The sequence below is a fragment of the Agelaius tricolor genome, unplaced genomic scaffold, assembly GCF_023055355.1.
Source record: "Agelaius tricolor isolate 1412-34295 unplaced genomic scaffold, bAgeTri1.0.p SCAF_2, whole genome shotgun sequence".
Lineage (NCBI taxonomy): Eukaryota > Metazoa > Chordata > Aves > Passeriformes > Icteridae > Agelaius > Agelaius tricolor.
Window position 1 is genome coordinate 81,339,383 of NW_027269262.1, and position 21,040 is coordinate 81,360,422.

Below are 21,040 nucleotides of genomic sequence, written 5' to 3' on the forward strand. Positions count from 1 at the left end.
ATGTTTCCTTCTACCAATGTCATAAGGGAATACTATTACCTGTTACCTTGCTTGCAGATAGAAAATCTTTCTGCAAGTCAGTTATGGGCCAGATTCGTTCAGGGTATTTAGGTACCTAATGATCCAGGCAAGTTCCTAGCAGAACTGACAGAAGCCTAAATGTGTAAGACCCATTATTTCAATAGGTGTTAGGTACTACATTTTTCAAAGTCATGCTATGCCCTCTCTGGAAAATACCTTTTAAAAATCTTAAAGAAATTTGAAAATGTCCCAAGTCACTTCCCAAAGTTACAGAAGTCTTTCAACAAGCAGAAAGCTGAAGCCATATCTCCTGATTCCAGGACACTTCTGTTAACAGTGATCCATGAAAAATCCTCTCCTTTTCTATGAGTAAACATAAAATACTAACCATGTTGTTACTAGGTATAAAGGAACAATGTCCAAGGGGCTTTTTATATTATTGTAAATTTCTATTTTTTTCTAATAAGATGTTAGGTTCTATGCCACTTTTCAGTACTGATCTGCTTTACATATTAAATAATCAGCTTAGTGCAACAATTCATAAAATAGAAGTGACACAAGTCTTTAATTACTAGGCATTACTTTTTCTCTCAGAAATATTAAAATTTCAGTGGACATATAAACTGATATACAGTCAAAGCCATTGGAAAGGGACACATACAATGAATGCATATGATAATTATTAGTGTTGACTAAAATTTACAAATAATTGTAATTCCAAAATATAGGTGCAGGATCTGGTAAATGAGACTGGTAAAAAAAAGAATGCAGAGTTTTTTAACATGCACTAGGAATGATTTCTTTTTTGAGATTTTTTTTGCTATAATTTCTCTAAACCTGGTACACCTCTGGCAGCTGGTGAATTGAAAGCACTGCATTTTATGGTGATTAGCACCATCTCACTGCTTCTTTGTGCTCCCTAGTTTACATGCACTTGCACTATCCTGCATTCTGTTTGGTCTGAAGTCTTCCCAAACTGAAGTCGGTGTCTTTCCTGTCTCAGTGCAGTGTGTAGCACAACATGCATCTTGTATATGTCAATATTTTGGAAATATTGTCACAAAATAATGGCTGAAACTACGCATGTAGATGATTCAGTGGGTCTAATTATTGACTGCTTGTTGCTTTTGAAAGGCAGAGTTGTTATGAAATACAACCAAATCATAATTTTGCATTTCCAATGACAATAACAATTTATGTCCATTTTTTAAAGACATTAATGGCAAAAGGACGTTCGTGGAGATGAAAGATCAAACCTCATCTCTGTGGGATTCTTGGCCTGTAAATAAACTGGACTTCAAAAGTTTTTAAATCTCTTAAGCATGTTTCAGTAGACTGATTAATGATTGATCAAAATGCATGTAACAATAACCTAATTATCTTCAAAGTTAGTTTGGTTTTTTTTTGGGATTTATTAATTATATTAAAGTCCAAAATAGAAAATATTTCTCTTGAATGTCACAAACAACTTCATACTTTAACTGGAACTTTTTCATATTAAATCAATTGTCAATTTTCAATGAAGAAAATTTGGTGGTTTCTTGAAGGTTTTTATTTTTAAGCATAAATTTAGAAAAATGAATTGTCATATTATATGCTAGATATGCAGTAAAAATATGCCTACCAGTGTGTAAATATTCTGATTTCTCAAATATGCATTGTGAAGGTCTGCATTCTTGTCCATATTCCATTTTAAAAAAGTAGAACACATTTTTGCCAAACATTAATGATAATTTTGACATATACACACTGAACTTCCATCCCTGAATTGCAGAAAAATGCAACTAGCCACACAATATGCTGAAATGCGCATAAATCTCAGGAAAAAAAAATAAAGGGCCAAACTTTCTCCACTCCCTTGGTATCCATTCAAATTTGTATGCAAAGAGGTCAACCAAAGAGACCAGCCAGTATGGAATTAATTCTTGTAATAAAATACATACTGAAGTATTTATTATTAATATGCTTCTCCACTACATTGCTATTGTTTAGTTATGTCTGTAAGATACTAATTATTTTTTTAGTTTACATTGTTCTTATAAAAAATTTACAGTAAGAAAAGGGGCTGCAAGGTTGTAGAAAATCAGACCAGATGCAGAGTAATGAAGACATAGGTTCTGGTATTTATCTTGCACTTTTATTTAGTGGTGTCTCAGGTGTATGTAAATATTCTATCTTGAGATGTATATTCTATATTCATTACGAGCTCAAATAATATAAAATTTAAATTCTCTTTTTTTTCCCCTGAAGTTTGGAGGGTTTTGTCTATGTTTGCTATAGTTGTATTGGCCAACAGCTATTATTAATACTCAAGGCAGGGAATTCTACTTATGATTTAATAGCCATCTTTTGGTTTGGTATGTTACTCACAGGACATAGAAAGAAAATTTATTTAAGTGATTATTAGTGCTTGAACCAAGGACATTTTCTGGCTTGTATTCTCCATCTTCCTTTTGTGTCCAAATGTATACTTTTTTTTTCTTTCCCCCATACTTTTTGTTGCCAAATTGCAATAGAGTGACTACAAATGGAGGACTGGAGAATGTCCAAAAATCATATTCTGGTGTTTAGGAAAATATAGAAGACAAGTGAATGGCTTCATGAAGAATCAACAATTTTTGAACCAGGAAGAATACTCTAGTTATAAGCTTCATTGTAGTGTTTCTACTTATTTTTTGTTCTCTTTGGGAGGTTTTTGAGAATAGGAGGTTTCAAACTGAAACTGCCACAACTAGAAAGAGGAACAGAATGTTACATTAAATTGAAGTATTTTGGGTAAAGTTGTGACTCTCTTAACATTTTATAAAAATCACAGAATTATCAAGGTTGTAAAAGACCTTCAAGATCATCTAGTCCATCTATCCAGAACCATCATAATAACCCCTAAGCCATATTCACAAGTGACATATCCAGACCCCTCTTGAACACTTCCAGTGACAGTGACTCCACACCACCTCCTTGGTCAACTTCCTCTAGTGCCTAACTATTAAGTCAGTAATTTTATTTTTTTTTATAATAACTAATCTGAACCTCCTCTAATACAACTTAAGGCCATTTCCACTCCCTTTTTCACTTGAGACATGCTAGAAGAGAACAAATCCCTACTTCAGTACAACCTCCTTCCAGGTTCTTGTACCAAGTAACGAGGCGTCCCCGAGCCTCCTATTCTCCAGACAAAACTACTCCAGTTCCCTCAGCCACTCCTGCTAAAATGTTTTTTAGACCCCTCACCATCTTTGTTACCTTTTGTGGACACAAAAGATCAGTACAGACTAAAAACCTAGTCTATTAGATGGATTTTGAGAATGCCTACTAGATGTTCTGAAGACAGGAGTAAAAGGATGGCCTTAGTCCAGACTAAGTATCAAAGAATTTCTCAGTGTCTCAACTCCATCATAGTAAACCCCAGGCTTTTAAGTTTATTCTGTCCTTGTTTTTTTTTTGGTGTTTTTTTTTGTTTGTTTGTTTTTGTTTTTTTGGGTTTTTTCTTTTTTTTTTTTTATGGTAGCCAAGCAGATTGTGAATGTTTCACATTCAAAATGCTCAAATCTTCAGAGGTACTTCAACTCCAGTTCCAATTGTGTCAGTTGCTTTGAAGTAACTTATTTAATCCCCAGCTTAGCACAGAACTTCTCTATGCCTAATACTTTCTAAAAATCGCATATTTGGATAACATCAACACTTATCTAGTAGACAGAACAAATCATGAACATGATTTGCTCAATATCATTATGTATTGATTCATCAATATCTGTTTGGGAGATCTGTAGGTGAAAAAAAAGGGAAAATGTTTTATTAAGGTTTTTTACTAAGTCAAAATAGCATGTAGTAGTGATAAATCTTAATAATCATGAAAAGTAGTTGAATTTAAACAAGTTGGCTTAAATGTCTCACAGTGGATTTTTTTTTTTTTTAATAACAAGGATTAAACAACTATTTCCAAATAATACATGGTTTGTTGAAAGAACTGGATTTACTTATGGGTTTTGTCTGTTTGCTGTATAGGTATTTAAAGAAGCATGTATATCTTGCCTTTCTGTGGATGTTTATTTTTTTCCTGTCCTCTGGTTTCGTAAATTTTCAAAATATGAATGCATCAGAAGTAATTCACTGGCCATGCATGAAACGTGTGAAAACACAGTAACTGCTCTGTTTCTCATAGCTGAGTTCAAGCCAATGCAACTCTTTGTGCTATTAGGGATTAAACCTTTTCTATTTTGTGCTACAACGTCTGCAGAAAAACTTGGCATTGATCTGGACCTTGTTTGTCATCTATATTGCTGGGAAAGGGAACTGCATTCATTTACTGTACACGGCTGCTGAAAGTAAACCAGCTGGACCTTGGTTCTGGTGTGAGTTTGTTGTTTGGGGTTCTTTGTTGGTTTGTTTGATTGCTTTTAAGAGCAAATGTTCACAGCAATAATACTAAAATATTTCAGTATTCAAGAAATAGTAGATATGGTTACTCCTCTGTTGTCAGTGCATTTTGATAATGAGAAGTCAGTCTCTCATCTTATTACTCTGCTGCTCTTGGCAGGCTTCTGATATTATTTATCCTGCATTTGATAATTCATCCTCATAAAGCTGACTTCTCTAAAAACCCTTGTTTGTGGGTCTAAAATGTATGAGATTAATTCAGCATGTAAATTCTGAATTGCATCAATTTCATCATATATAAACAATCTTTTACTAGCAACACATAGATTTTCTTGTGTAAAGATTCTAATGCATAGTTTATAATAAAATAAATGCTCAAAACTTAATGTAAATTTTCATAATTCATACACGTAGCTTCATTTTTTTGAAAAATTTGTAAGCAGAGAAAATTTCTTTTCATTCCCTAAAAGTATATCATAGGCACAAAACAATATTTGTGAAGGATTCTATGATTATGAGCCAAAATGTTAGGGAAAAGATGAAATATCCATTACGCAGCATAATACCTTGCTGTATGTTCTTACTTCTATGTCTGATCCTGCACACAAAAGTTTAATTTAATTTACAGTGAAACAAGCCTACTAACTCTTTCCTGTTCTTCTCCTGTTGATCTAAATGGCAAAACTCGCACAGGACTTGAAGAACCAGACAAATTTCTTAATATGTAAAGTTAATTGTGTGGCTAGCTTTAATCACACGGGTATCACAGAACAAACAGCATTTACTTGCTCCCTTCTTGCTCCCTCAATACTGTTGCCTTCCCTCCTTCCCTTCCAGAGGCCATCTGAAAAAAACATGTTGTAAGCTAGAACAGAGCTGTTCTACTCCTGTCTGTGTGTGACTTGTGTTTAACTTAGGTAAAAGCTTAGATTGCCTCGAGACTTCCCCCTCCCCCCCCAACAATTCCATGGTCCTTTCATCCAGATTTTATAGATTTCACAGAGATCACCTAGCAGTCTGTGCATCTACTTTTACCAAGCACTTAAAAAACAGTAAAATGCACATGCAATATGTGCATATGTACAGGATTGGTTTTCTCTTCAGAATTAACCAACATAATAAACAAAAGTGCTGACAGAAAAAAAAAGCATTGAGAAAGAATATTTTTCATGTACCCATCAATTATACAAATATAAATCTGAAGTGATATTTTAATTACTGTACCATCGAACATTTCAGTGTTGCATGCAAGAGCATATTTCCCAGAGACTATTTCCCAGAATATTTTAGAGCAAAAGCAATTCTATTTGAAAAAAAAAAAAATCCAATTTCTTTTCGTCTTATTTTTCAGAAGATGATTTTCAAAGCTTGTTAGATAAAGTGGAGATATAAAAAGCCACTTGAAAGTACAAACAAATGAAAAGGGAGGAGAAAAGCAAAGGAAAGCAAGGAAAATCAGAGTAAACACTTATTAACCCTTGACAGCAATACCTTGCTCCCACATTTAGCAGCAGAAAATGTCTTCAATGGCCTTATAGACAAAGCTGAGGTTTCATTAAAATACATAATAGTTCAGCACATACTTAAAATTAGACAACTGAATTTATGTACTTCCTTGAATTACAGGCATTTTTTCTACCTTTTCCATAAGTTTCGCAGTTATAATCAGATGAAACATCTCTGTGCAACAAATAGCTTTTTCTTCTCATGCAGTATTAAAAAAAGCCTGTGGTGGGTTCACCCCTGGTTGAGGACCAGGTGCCCGTTAAAGCTGCTCTATCACTCCTCTCTCCAACTGGGCAGGAGGGAGAAAATATGAAAAAAGGCTCATGGGTTGAGATCAAGGCAGGGAGAGCTCATCTGTTACTATCATAGGCAAAAAAATTCAATTTAGGGAGGATGAGGAATGGGACCTGTGGTCAGTTCATCACGTCTCTGCCAATCCTTCATCCTCAAGAGGAGGACTCCTCACACTCTTGCCCTGCTTCAGTGTGGAGTCCCTTCCATGGGAGACAGACCTCACAAACTCCTCTGATGTACGTCACTCCCATGAGATGCAATTCTTCACGAACTGCTTCAGTGTGGGTCCCCTCCAGAGTCACAAGTCCAGCCAGGAATCCTTTTCCAGGGTGGGCTCCTCTCTCCATGAGACCACAGGTCCTGCCTGGAGCCTGCTGGAGTACCATCTTCCCACAGAGTCACAGCATCCTTCCGGCACATCCATCTACTCCAACACTGGGTCTTCCATGGGCTGCAGGTGATTATTTTCTCCACAATGGCCCTCCATGAGCTGCAGAGAACAGCCTGCAGAGCCTCTTGCAGAATTGAAGAATCATAGAATAGTTTGGGTGGGAAGGGACCTTAAACATCATCTGGTTCCAAACTCCCTCTGCTATGGACAAGGACACTTTCCACCCAACCAGGTTGCTCAGAGCCCCATTCAGGCTGTCCTTGAACACCACCAGGTATGTGATATCCATAACTTCTCTGGGAGGTGTATTCCAGTGTCTCATCACTCTTACAGTGAAGAAATATCTAATCTAAACCTACACTCTTTCTGTTTAAAACCATATCCTATTATCCTATCACCACATGTCCTTACAAGTAGTCCCTGTTCAGGCTTCTTGTGGGTCCCCTGACAGTACTGGAAGACTGCTTTAAAGTGAGCTACAGTCTGTGGAATCCCAACTCTCTCAGCCCCTCTTCATAGGAGAGGCATTCCAGCCCTCTGATCATCTCAGTGGCCATCCTCTGGACTCTCTCTTTTTATGCTGGGGACCCCAAAGCTGGATACAGGACTCCAGGTGAAGTCTCAAAAGAGCAGAGAAGAGGAGGAGAATTACCTCTGTGGATCTGATGGTCATGTTCCTTTTGATGCAGGACACAGTTGGCTTTCTGGGTTGCAGGTGCACATTGCCAGCTCATGTTGAGCTTCTCATCCACCAACACTCCTATTTGTGGCTTCTCCTTAGTGCTGCTCTTAATACATTCTCTGCCCAGCCTGAATTTGTTCTTGGGATTGTCTTGACCCAGAGGCAAGACCTTGCCTATGGTCTTGCTGAACTTCATGAGGTTCAGAGGGAACCACCCAAACCTGTCCAGGTTCTGCTGGGTGGCATCCCTTCCCTCCAGAGTGTTGACCACACCACACAGCTTGGTGTTGTCAGCAAACTTGCTGAGAATGTACCAGATCTCATGCTCGTTTCACTGACAAAGATGTTGAAGAGCGCCGGTCCCAATACTGACCCCTGAGGAGTAACACTCGTGACAGGTCTCCACCTGGACAGTGAACCATCGACAAAAGCTCTTGGAGTGTGACCATCTTCCTAATTCCTTATCGACTGAGTGGCCCACCCACCAAATCTCTGCCTCTCCAATTCAGAGACAAAGAAATTGTGCAGGACAGTGTCAAATACTTTGTTCAATTCCAGGTAGATGATGGCACTTGTTCTTCCATTACCCATCAACACTATAGTCCATCAAATTTTTTGGCACAATTTGCCCTTAGTAGACCCATGTTGGATGTTGGTGCTCACCAATCATCAACTTATTTATCTTAGCATAGCTTCCAGCAGGTTCTGCTCTGTGATCTTGTCTAGCATAGAGGTTGACCAGCCTGTAGTTTCCTGGGTCATCCTTATTGCCTTTTTTGGAAATGGGAGTTTTGTTTCCAGTTTTCCAGTTAGTAGGAACCTCATTTTTCCACTGTGCTGGATAGTGGCTTAGCAATTTAATCTGCTCATTCCCACAGGACCTTCAGATGCATCTCATCACGTCCCAAGGACTTGTGCACTTTCAGGTTCCTTGGGTGGTTTTGTACTTGATGTTCTCATACACTGGACATTTATTTGTTCTCCCAGTCACTTCCTTTGCCTTTTGTGACTTGGGTGGTGTGTCTGGAGCACTTGCCACTGAAAACAGATACAGAAATGTTGTTGAGTATTGAGTACTTCAACCTTCTCTGTACTCTGGGTAACCAGGTCTGCTGTGTCCTTTCATAGAGGGCCCACATTTTCCCCAGTCTTTCTTTCACTGCTAGCATACCTGTAGAAGCTTTTCTTGTAGTCCTTGACATTCCTGGCCAGAGTTCTGTCAAGGCTGTAGCTTTCCTGACCTGATCATTTACTGCTCAGACAATTCCTCTGTATTCCTTCCAGGCTACCTGTCCTTGCTTCCATTCTGTATCTTTTTGTATTTCAGTTTGTCCAAGAGCTCCTTGTTCATCCCTGCAAGCCCCTGACTTCTTCTTTGTTAGAACACATCACTCTTGAGCTTGGAGGTGATCCTTGAATATTAACCAGTTTTCTTGGGCCATCTTACCTTCAGGGCTTTATCCCATAGTGCTCTACCAAGCAGATCCCTGAAGAAGCCAAGGTTTTATTCCTAGAAGTCCAGGGGTGAACTTGCTGCATGTCCTCCTCACTGCCCTAAGGATCTGAAACTCTACCAATTAATGGTCTGTACAGCTAAGGCTTCACATTCCTTCACAAGCTGGAGAGTCACATCACCAATCAGGCCCTCCTTTTTGGTGAGAACAAGATCAAGCACAGCACCTCTCGTTGCCAGTTTCTGTCCCTTGAAGAAAGTAGTTACTATCAATGCATTCCAGGAACCTCCTGGGCTGTTTATACCATATTGTATTGTCCCCTCAAGAGGTATCTGTGGTTGAAGTCCTCCATAACAACCAGAGCTTGTGAATGCAAGGCTGCTCCTATTTATACCTAGAAGGCCTCATACACTCAAGTCTTACTGGTTACAGGGCCTATAGCAGACCTCTGTGAGTATATCACCTGCCCTTACCCTTCCTTTAATGTCAGGACTAATCCCAATGTAGGCCACCAATTGTTGGTACCAATCTGCCTGTCACCATCAGTTCATCATCGTACCATAAAACTTTCATACCTTCTCTCTGTGAGTTCCAACAGGCAGCTTCTTACAACTCTGACTCCTTCTCTCTTCCTTCTGCATGGCCAGCTAACTCCTTCCTATCCCTTGCATAGCCACCTAACCCTTAATATCCCTCACAGCACACACTTACCCTTAACTGCTCCTCACAGCACACCCAACAAACTCCAACTCGCTTCTCAATCAGCTAACCCACTCTTTTAGAACACCCATCCTTATTGGACATAGCTGTGCCCTGCTAAGGGCGGGGCTGTTTCCTACTCTTTGGTAATTAGTACAGCTGCAACTCCTCAGGCATGAGATTGCCTTCAGCACTATCTCTGTTCTCCTACAATCCATCCTCCCACACTTTAATTCTGATGATCCATAAGCTCTTGGTCTGCTCCTTAATCATTCTCAAGCAGACCTCCATGAACTCCAGCTGGTCTTTGACAAAGAGTGCAACACCCCACCCTTGACTCCTCTACCTGTCCTTCCTTAAGACCTTGGATCCTTTCATTTCAACACTCCATTCACAGGAGACATCCATCCCACCAGGTCTGTATGTTATGCAAGTAAGATCACATTCCTGTAGGCATGTGCTAATCTCTAACTCCCTTTGTTTATTCCCTATGCTGCTTGTGCTTGCATAGAGGTATTTGGGTTGGAGCCCCAGTGAAGCTGCCCTATGATCTGGAGTGGCTGGAATTCCTTTGTGCTGCTCTTCAGGTGTTCTCCTGCTGACCTGCAGTTCCTCTCCAGGCTCTGGGCATCTCTTGATGACACTGGCATCAAACTGGTAGAAGTGGGATGGACTGAGGTTCCCTTTCCCCTGGCAACTTCCATTGTTTCAAATTCCATAGTCAACTGAGTAATTAGAGCAAAATCTAATGATTCATTTCACTGAAAACAGCCAAAAAGTGTGTCTGAAGAAGGCAGGCTACTTGCTTATGTAAACAAGTTAGTTTGTAACCTACAGAGTTAAGGTTTTTTCTAAAAAAGGAAGAATTATTTTCTTTGTGATCACAATACGTAGATAGTGTGCTGCCTTTTTAAGGTGTATACATCTTAGCATTGCATAATATAGGGGGTAAGATTTTGAAAGCCCTTAGCGTTGACCTAATCTTGTTCTCATTTAGGATACTGCTAATGACTGACTGTACAAGAAGGTATTTTGTCAGGCCTGAGTGCTACTGCAAATCCTATCCATTATTTTTAGTTGTACTTGTGCACTTTGTGTTGCTTTATGAATACAAAATCTCATATAAAAACCTTAATGGAAAGATTCATGACTTACGAGTTAGACATCTCATTAATGCCAACAGTGAGTGACAAGAAACTGCATCTTCTGGCAAACACTTCAGTACTGAAAGTGCCACCTATCCATTTCAGTTAAAATTGCCTATACTGAATGAGGATAAATAAGTTGATATGGTTTTGAGAGACTGACAGGAAAGATCCTTGATGCTTGATTGTCACAAAATATAGGCTTACTTTAATAATTGTTTTTATAATCAGTAAATTATGGAGATACCATTTTTTTTAGTTTAATATAATGCAATTTAATTTAATTTTAATAAAATTTTACCATTTAAAAAAATTAAACACTTTATAGTGTAACTTAAATGAGTAAGTAATTTTCAAGTAAAGGTATAGAACTTTTAAATCTCTTAATGAGACATAGGCCACCATATTTCTTTTGTGAATTCTTATGCTGTATCCTCTGATCTGCATTTGGAATGAGTTCATTAAAAAGTATATTATGCAATTTGAATTGGAACACTCTTCAACTGCATATAAATATAGCTGCTGTACCTATTAGAGGTTATCTGGGTTTATCTCTCTAATTTAAATTTCATTCCACTGTCCACTGGTCTGTCAGTCAAATTTACTTGTCTTCCTTCTGTCAGTGAAAGTACTTGAACAACATGAATGACACATAACTTGGTCTTTCATAAAAAAAACCCATTTAAATTATTAAAAAATTTGGTCATGGAGGAGCTCTAGATCAAATTTCTTTAGCATTTTCACAATTTTGAAATAGTTCAAAATCATAAACTCCAGAGACCCTTGAAAGTCTTGAGAGTTCAAGTGTTCAGGGAATACTGAGAATGACAACCAGTGCAGGGAGGGGGTAAAGATGGTGAGCACATTCTACATTTTCAATTTTCCTGAAAATGTTAAGCAGGATTCTTAATGAAAAAGGCCCTTTTAGAATTATTTCCATCTTAGTGCTCTTCTTGTGCTTTTTGGTAGTGAATGCCTACTTTGTTTCTGCTTTTTTTTCCCCATTGTGTCATACGTTGGATAATCTAATAAAACATTGAGGGTATACACTGTACTAAATTGATTCACACAGCCAATATTGCTATTGCTGACAGGACTCATATAAGGAAGGATGGGCCTGGGAGGTGGCCACTTCAGGTCTAATACTAATGTGGGTAGGATTGAGAAGGTTAAATTGCTGCTTTTGTGTAGAGAAACAGAAGCACGTAGCTTCCAGGAAAGTCAGTTTTTTTTAAGCTGTAGAATTCACTTTTAAATTATTCCTAGTTTTATTTAATTCTCTGTTTCTGTGCTGCTTTCTGTTTGTGCTTCTCCTGATCCTGTTTTCCCAAGAGGTAGTTAGAGCTCTTCTTACCTTTCTTAGACATTTTCCGTACACAGCAGACTGATTTATTTCAAAGTGTTTATACAAATTTCCAGAGGTGAAGATACTTGGCTTTGGCTTAAATCTGTCCAAGTGACTCTTCCAATGACTGCTGTGGAGCAACTGCAAGCAGAATTCCTTGTTTGTGTGTGTGCCAGGGCAACTGTCAAGGGAAGAAATGGAAAGCTGCAGGAACAGGAGGAGAATTAAAATGGAGCTTTCAGATTTGCTCTAGATAAGAAATCCTTACCTAATAATTTTTTTCTGTTTTGTTTATTTTTAAAAAAAAAAATTATATATTTATTCTTATTTGGAAATGGAATAAATAAGAAGAGAATACACTCACAACTGTCATTTGGGTGGAATAATATATAAATCATTCTGATTATCAGCATCAACTTGGAAGTCTAGATAAAAAGAGTGAAAAACTAGGACTTATAAAAATAATAGGTAATTTTTTATTAGATAGAAATTAAAAAAAAAAAACCAAAACAACAAAAAACAACAACAACAAACCCTCCTTTTGCAAAATCCAGGTCAGTTATGGTATGGTAACAAGGAAAGCTGAGGTAAGAAAAGGGAAACCAAGAATAGTGGGCCCTGCATTAAATTAATGCTTTCCCCCAGTGGAAATGGTTATTAATCTTTCTGTCTTGGAAATATAAACGTTCTTCACATTTCACCAATCCACCAGCTCTGCTTTATGACCCAGATATTTGTCCTATTAGTTTGTTATGTATGTAATGGTGCTGCAAGCAGTACACGTATCACTTGCTAAGGTCAATGACATTTCTAATTTATTCTTACTTTAGGAATCCATCAGTGACCAGCTTAATTTAGTGCAGGTTGGTTTCTGCTACTGAAATATACTAATTTGCAGTATGGAATTGTAGCATTGTTTCCAGGATCCATCATATTTACAATTAAAAATCTGTTACAATTTAAATGTCATTGATTAAGCACTTTATTTTAGCTGTCCAATTTAAAAAAATTACCTATGTCTAATTTTAATTGTAAAATTTTCAATGGTTTAACTAAGTAACATGTTAAACACTAAAATCAATTTATTAAAATGGGTGGTAAATCATTACATCTATAAAATTTACTTGCATTTATAATAAACTTTAGTGATATTTACTTGACAATAAGGTTTCAAATATAAGCTAAAAAATATCCACTACTGTCTAGTTTTAGCTGTCTCTTTGGTTACCTATTCATTGTGATTTATTTCCATGAAACTTTCTAGTATTTTTGTCATAAGAGGAAACAAAGGGTCCTTTCAATGTTGGAATGACTTCATATTCATGCAGGTAGCCTTTATGTTTCTGACTGCCAATGTATACTGTATCAGCACTAAAGTGACTATGTTGTATGTTTCAGAAGGTTGTTACTGTTTCCATAACTTATTTCACCTCTATTATGGAAATTTATTAATGCCATTAAGAGAACATTGTTCTGGATTCAGTTAATCTTCAGCCTGGAAAAAATGCTGCAACTTTACACATCGTGGTATCCTTGACACAACTGCAGAGCTGATATAGGTTAATGTAATTGTTTGTGTGCAAGACCCTTGGTATTGACCTGAGAGACATCAAATTCTGCCTTTACTAACACTCGTATAAATCAGGAGTAGGTCCATTGATTTCAATTACTCAGTATTTACAGTGAAATGAAACAGAACATAATTTACCCTATACATCTAAATTTAACCTTGACACAAACTCTCACAGTCCCTATTTACTTGGATGAAGCAGTTAGAGAATTCCAGAACTGTACTGTAAGTGGAAAACAATGATATCTCAAATAGGTAAAAGTTAGAAAAAGTAGCTGAACAGCCATTAAAATTTAGTGAAATCACAATTTTATCTTTCCTTCTGCCCACAAAAAATATCATTTGCTTTTAATTTCATAGTTTCTTACCAGATGTAGCTTATTTGCAGTACAGTCTGGATTACTCTTAATTTTGTCTTCATGAAGAACTATTCTCAATTATGTACTTTTGCATCCAGTTTCTGCTACTTAGCTCCATGAGAACAGAAGAGGTAACCCTTTAGTCTCTTAGGAGAGATTGAAAATTCATCTAAATCAGAAAGCAATTATTCTTAACATGGAGTTTTAGTATTTATAGTGAGCAGTGATTAATCTAAGCCTTAAAAAATATATAGAAAAACTGAGATTAGGAAGATATGTTAAAAGGCAGCTTCAGGTTTATACATGATGTGTAGGAAACACAACTAATGCTGTCTTTCACCCTGTTTTGGAGACTAAAAATAAGTATTTATCAGGTTTTTATATCTAATAAGGCTATAATTAGTTGTCTGATATAATATTATTTTTCCAAGAAAGAATCCACTCTTGCTTATCCCTGCAAAGAACTGTGCAGATAACAGTGATTTATAAATTATGATATTGTATATTCCTTGTGCCTCAATTTTGACTGTTTCAGCTGACTAAAACTGAAAGTTTATTTTAAAGTCTACAGTATTCTCCATAGAAATTATTTTCATATGTTTTATTTTCAAAATGCATTTTATTCTGTGTTCCATAAATAAAAATTCCTCTCAATATGGATATGATGTTTGCTAGCATTACATATATGTGGTTTTATATTCCCATTTTCTGTAGCTGTATTTAAACTGTACTCCCTGTCCAGAATATAACAAAAGATGATAGCATGAAGTACCTATCTGGGTCATCACAATTAAATTGTATAGAAATAGATAAAAGAAAACTTTAAAGAAAATTGGTTCCTTTCCTCTGCAGAGACTTGTTCCTCCAGGGTTTCCTAAGGATGAGCATCTTTAATCTTTAAAACCAGACACTGCGCTGAAACTGTTTCAGAATAAAAATATTTTTGTACAGTAAATACATTTTGCAAAACTGAGTACTGTAGCTGTCATATTCATCAGGAAAATCTCAGCATAGAAAACTATTTCTCTGACTTTGAGCCTACACTTACATTCACACACATCCTTCTGATGGGCAGATACAAACTTGTGCTGCTCAAGCTGGGTCAGGTTTTGGGGGTTTTTAGCCTCTCCCTCATGCACAGGAATAAACATGGGCTAATTTATTTTTTCATAAAAACTAGTGTATTTTTTTCTATAATAATCCTCTTTAAAGTAAAAAACTGTAACTTGCAAGATTTTAAAGATAGAGAGGTGACAGAAAATACAGATGTGTATCTAGTAATAATATTGATTGTGCTTAAATAATTAATTTACAGGTCACTCTGCATCAGCAGATGCCTAAACCTCAATTCAGAGGCCAATAAATTTAATATAGACATAACAAGCTAGTGGTAGAAAATTCATATTTTTTAGTTTAAGGCTGAATGACCTGTTCTTTTATTCAGACATCATGATATCAAAAATCACTGAGCTCTTTCTCTGATTTTTATCTGGTACTGATAAGCATTTGCACTGGTATTAACATTGCAGTCCCTTTTACATGGCTACAGAAGTGCTTCCTCTTTAAGAGCCAGGTGTTTAATCTTGAAGAAATATATTCTCTATATCCTGATGTTGTGAATTTGACCATATAAAACCATATCAAATTAAGATTAATTAAATTTGTACATTTATATCTACTCAGTCCCTTAGAAGTTTAAAATAATCCCCTCTGCCTCAGATTTTACCATCCCTTCCTGCGGTGAGCAAGTTGAACAAAATTCCTAACATTTCACAAGGCTTCTGGAATAAAGAGGGGCTGAAAAATCAGAACAAAAAATTGGTACAGGACTTCAGAGGATGTTAGCTTGCTTTCTCATATGAATAATTCTGCTAGTAGGACACTGTTTTTGGGACTGGATGAAGATAACAGAGGTACTTAATTGCCCTTCTAGTTTATCTGTAGATAACAGCTAATCTGTACCACATACATTGCTAACCTCATAATAATTTACTTTGTAAATTTTACTAGCTAAACTTGAGGCTGAAATATGACACTGTTTTATAATGCATTGTTTTTGCCCTCTATGACGTAATGCAATATCAGAAATCTAATGCCATCTATCCCTCCCAATGCAAATTATCAAGAGAATTAATTCCAGATGTTTTCACTCCTCAAAACTAGCTGAATTTTGATGGGAAATGAAAATGAGCATATTAGAACTGAGTAGATTTTTGGCATGCTCCCAAACTTGGAAAGTAACAAAACCCTGAGAGGAAAATTGAGAAACACTACTGTGGGAGTGGATGGTTACAGTGGAAAAGTTTTCAGAGTTTCACAGCAAGGTTATAAGCTAAGGAACATTTTTCATTATTCATCCACAAGGCCAATGATTAGGGACAAGTAGCCTTCACACTACTGCCCAGCCTGAAGATAATGTTGCAAAGAATTTTCTCATGAGTATCTACTCTATATATGATGGAAAGGTCCATTGCACTCAAAGTCTTGAAGCAATCTATAAAGTATGCATTTAATTACTAGAGAGGTAAAATAGATGGATGTGAATGCAGAAGGAATACATGATCCAAAAAGTGACACTGCAAGATACTTTTGCTTCTCTTTCATAACCATAGAATTTGTTTTTCATTTACAGCAGCATGATAACCACTCAGAACAACAATCCACTGCTTAGGTATTTCCCTCACTGATTGCAATGCCCACCCTCATCAAGCACTTACTATAAACACATGGAAGAATGAACTGGTTTATAAACTATGGAAAATAGAGTGTCTCTAATGGATGTAGTCAGGGCCTGTGGGATACAGATGTTCTGCTGCTTAAACTACAGTGCCCTAACAGCATATGTTGGGTATAGGCAAGGACAATTAATCTTAATTAGAGAAAGAGTTAAAAAAATGGTATATACTTACAGCCACCAACTTTGATTTGAAATAATTTGAGTCTTTAAAAAGCAAAATTAGGAAATAGAAATACAATTTTATGTCATCATTTATTAAGGAAGTAGAGGGGAAAATATCTATGTAGTTCATGCATCCATGAGCCCTCTTGATGCTTTTAGCATTTCTTCCTTGACCTGGTCTCCTTTACATCTTTTTTGTATTTCTTCTTGATTAGCTTCAATGAAACAGATGTTTTCAATGCAAAGCGATGCTCTCATCCAAAATAATTTGTACTATTAGACAAAGTAAAGCAGAAAAAAGAGAGCAAAATAGCAGCAAATTAGCACTTTTAAATAGTTCCAGTTTATCATGGGTATAATTTAAAAGAAATCTTATCAATTCAGCAGTAGCAAGCAACAGAATTGTTTATTATGGTGGTTTGAATCTGGATGGGTGCCAGGTACCCACCAAAACCACTCTATCACTCCTCTTGCAACTGGGCAGAGGTGAAAAAATAAAATGAGACTGGTGGGTTGAGATAAGGGCAGTAAAGGTCACTCACTGATTACCATCACAGGCAAAACAGACTTGAATTAGGGAAATTAGTTGAATTTATTACCAAACAAAATCAGAGCCGGATAATGAGAAGTAAAGCAAATCTTAAAAACACCTTCCTGCCAACCCTCCCTATTTCCCAGCTCTACCTCCTCCGCCTCAGCAGCACAGACAGACAGGGATGGGGGCTGCAGTCAGTTCATCACAGGGTGTTCCTCCTCAGGGAGAGTCCTTGCCCTGCTCCAGCCTGAAGTCCCTCCCATGGTGGGAGGGACAGTTCATGAACTTGTCAAAAATGAGTCCTTCCCATGGGATGCAGTTCTTCATGATCTGCTGGGGTGCAATCTTTCAGGCACAGGCTGCTTCAACATCAGTCCCCCGCAGGGTCATCATTCCTACCAGCAGTCCTGCTCCAGTGTGGGCTTTTCTCTTCACAATTTTCCAGATCCCTGCCAGGAGCCTGCTCCAGCATGGGCTTCCCACGGGGTCACAGCCTTTTTTGGGTTCATCCACCTGCTCCAGGGTAGGTTCCTCCAGGGGCTGCAGGCGGATCTCTGCTGCCCTGTGCTCTCCAAGGGCTGCAGGGACACAGCAGTCTCACCACGGGCTGCAGGGGAATCTCAGCTCTGGTGCCTAAATCACCACCTCCCCCTCCTTCCTCACTGTTTCTCTCATATACATCACTCTTTATCTGCAATTATTTCTGTGCAATAACATTTTTTTTTCCCTTCTTAAATACACTGCTACATGATTGCCATCTGTGGCGGGCTCAGCCTTGGCCAGTGACGGGCTGTTCTTGGAGCCGGCTGGCCTTGGCTCTGTCAAACACGGGGAGCTTCCAGCAGCTTCCCGCTGAAGTCAGCCCTGCAGGCCCCCAAAACCTTGCCATGCAAACCCAATAAACTTATTAGGGAAAGGGATTATGGTGATCCGTGAAAAGATGCATATACAGTAAGTTATTACAATGATACAGAATATGTTTTGTTCCTCTACTTTCCTGAAGAACTGTGTTTTTACTGGTTTGCTTTTATTCTCCCAATCTATACAGGTGCTTTCTGTTGAGATATTTTTAAAACTTGCTCTACATAGTATTAAAATCAGGGAGTTCATGTACATCACGTCTTTACTGAATGCCTGTCTTACGTTTAAATTGGGTGTCCTTCCCTCTAAAAGTATTGGGAAATAAAATCCCTGAGAAATATTAAGCATAAAGGAACATGCCTTAAGTTCATAAATTTCCAAGGAATTTGACTGCAGAATATGCCAAGGAAGTTTTATTGCATGCTTCCTTGTTTCATAGTCTTCTCCAAGAATTTAATTTACTGACTGATATATCATGCATATAAGCCTGTCTAAGTTTTACTATGCTTCTTTTTTAGGGATGTAATAGCAATGTGAAGAAAATACCAGTTTTTAACAAATGTATGATTTTCAAATGTAAAAAACATATTTGTATTATTACTCATGCCCCAGGCTGTATTCATGGTGGTAAGAAATCTTGTATTAATTTCCCATGATAAAAAAAGCTGAGATAAGAACATGATTACTACTTCCTAAGAAAATACCTACCATAAAAGCATAAATTGTTTTAAAAGAATCCCTACAAGGCCCATTAAACGAATTGACTTTGTTGCCTGATGTACACCTGAGAGGATCATTAAATGTATCGGAAATTTTTATGCAAAATATTTGCTTTTGAACCATGTGTTGTTGTTAAATCACTAGTAGCAGAGGATTCATAAACTTAGGAAGGGTAGTTAGTAGCCATTTTTTCTTCTGTACTGAAGCTGGTGGGAGTCTAATATTACTGCTTTCACTCTTTCTTAGGTTATTTCTTTTGGTTTTTCAGGAAAGATTGTGATGGACAAGCATCCTCATAAAACAAAAGTCTGTGTTTTCCTATGTTTGCTTGTGAGAAGTTGTCAATGTAGATGAACTGATGTGCTGATTTTTCTCTTGTGTTCTCTGGTACCTGCTAGAGCTAATGGATGCATGATTTCATTCAACAGCTCTGCATGTGTTGGAGATTTTCTGCCTCTTCCTGGTCTAGTTTTGCATTTTGATGCTTTTGGAAACACTACATACATAGTGTTATGTTCTTTATTCTATTCAGTGTTCTAACTTCTTCCTATACTGTCCTCTTCACAATTTTGGTATGTTATATAGGAAGAAAGATAAGAAATACCACTCTGCTAGCATTTACTCTGATTTATTCAAACTTGCTGAGGATATAATCTATACAATCATCCAGATAATTAATGAAGATGTTAAAGAGAATTGGGCTCAGAATTGACCCCTGGGGTGCATCACCAGTTCCTGTACTTTAAGTACAGTTCATCCCACTGATCACCACCCCCTGGGTCCAGCCGTCCAATTCACCTCACTCTCTGTTCATCTTACCCATACTTCATCCACAGCTCTGGGAGGACTGGGAGAGATCCCTCTGGGGAAAGGAAGGATTTCAGGAGAACCTTATGATGGAAAGATTGTCCTGCAGAAAATGCAGCCACTATATCTTAATTCTTTTCATAATGCATGAAGTAAAAAATAAAGAGTAATGACTGTTATCAGCCATCAATGAAAAAAATGGAAAAACATTAGAAACCTTTTATCTCTACTGGAGGTCTGCTTAAGAACTTTAATGAGAACTTTCTACATTCCAGTAATTTCCCGATACACAGGTTTTTTTACTAGTTTCTTTTTGAAAATTGTTGCTAACTGTAGTCAAATTATCCAAATTCCACAGTCTTTCAGGAAAGCATTAAAAAATACTATTCAATGTATAAAAATAATTAAAAACCCCTCTAAATTAAATTTATTTTTTTAGAATCTAAATACATACATTACTTAGCAAAAGTTAAAATAGAAATCTACTCTCTAAATAATAATGTATTTTTTTAAGAACCATAAGAGTCGGTGATTGGCATCATGTTTTTTGAGGGAAAGGTCTTTGACATTGCTTCTTCTTTCTTTGAACATTTCTATTTCTTTCTAATGTTTCTGGAATTTGTCAACAAGTAGATAATAGATGATAAAGGAATTTTAAGGTTTAATAGAAAGGTAGTAAACACCTTGTAGTAAATATTAGCATCTTAAACCAAGTTGTGTGTGAGTATCTTTTCGCACTCTATCACAATCCAGAAGTAGGAGCATGTTCTGTGTTTTTTGGACTCCCTCTGCTAGTTTTATACCAAGAAGCTAAACACGACAGATGCAAAACAGAGAAAAGATACCCAAGTCTGTATGAATGCAGATAAAAATACCCAGACATCTTTAATTTATGGAATCCCAAGCAGATGGTAAAATATGTTTACTGAACTCTTCTCTCTTTTTCTCTAAAGAACCAGAAGCTTTAAATATCACATCATGTTTCAGAATTTGGCAGTGAGGACATGAGTTTTCTCTGGTTTTCTTCTTCTTCTTTTTTTTTCTTGGAGTCCTAATAAGATGTTCTTAAATTTGGAGCACTGTTAAGATTTTGATAGCTACAAATCTGACTCAAATTATTTCTTTGATGTCTCTATGTGAAAAATTTACTTTTTAAAATGATATAAAAGAAAAAATGTTTTCTTACTATTTTCAGTGTCTGTACTACAATTTGATTTAGGAATTAGAATTTAACACTGTCAGAATTAGGCTGCTTTGAAGGTCAAAGTTACAATTAAATTGTGTAATTTTTATTCTTGCATAACAGGATTAGATTAAAATAATTTCATTATTTTTGCACATAAGGGCAATGTGGTGTTTGTCTGAATGAAACACA

At 36.9% G+C, this 21,040-nt stretch overlaps 1 protein-coding gene across 3 annotated transcripts in view; it reads left to right on the forward strand.

Moving 5' to 3' along the window:
• Positions 1–21,040, forward strand: part of CSMD3 (CUB and Sushi multiple domains 3) — a 592,443-nt gene that overhangs the window by 22,222 nt on the left and 549,181 nt on the right. The window lies entirely within an intron of this gene.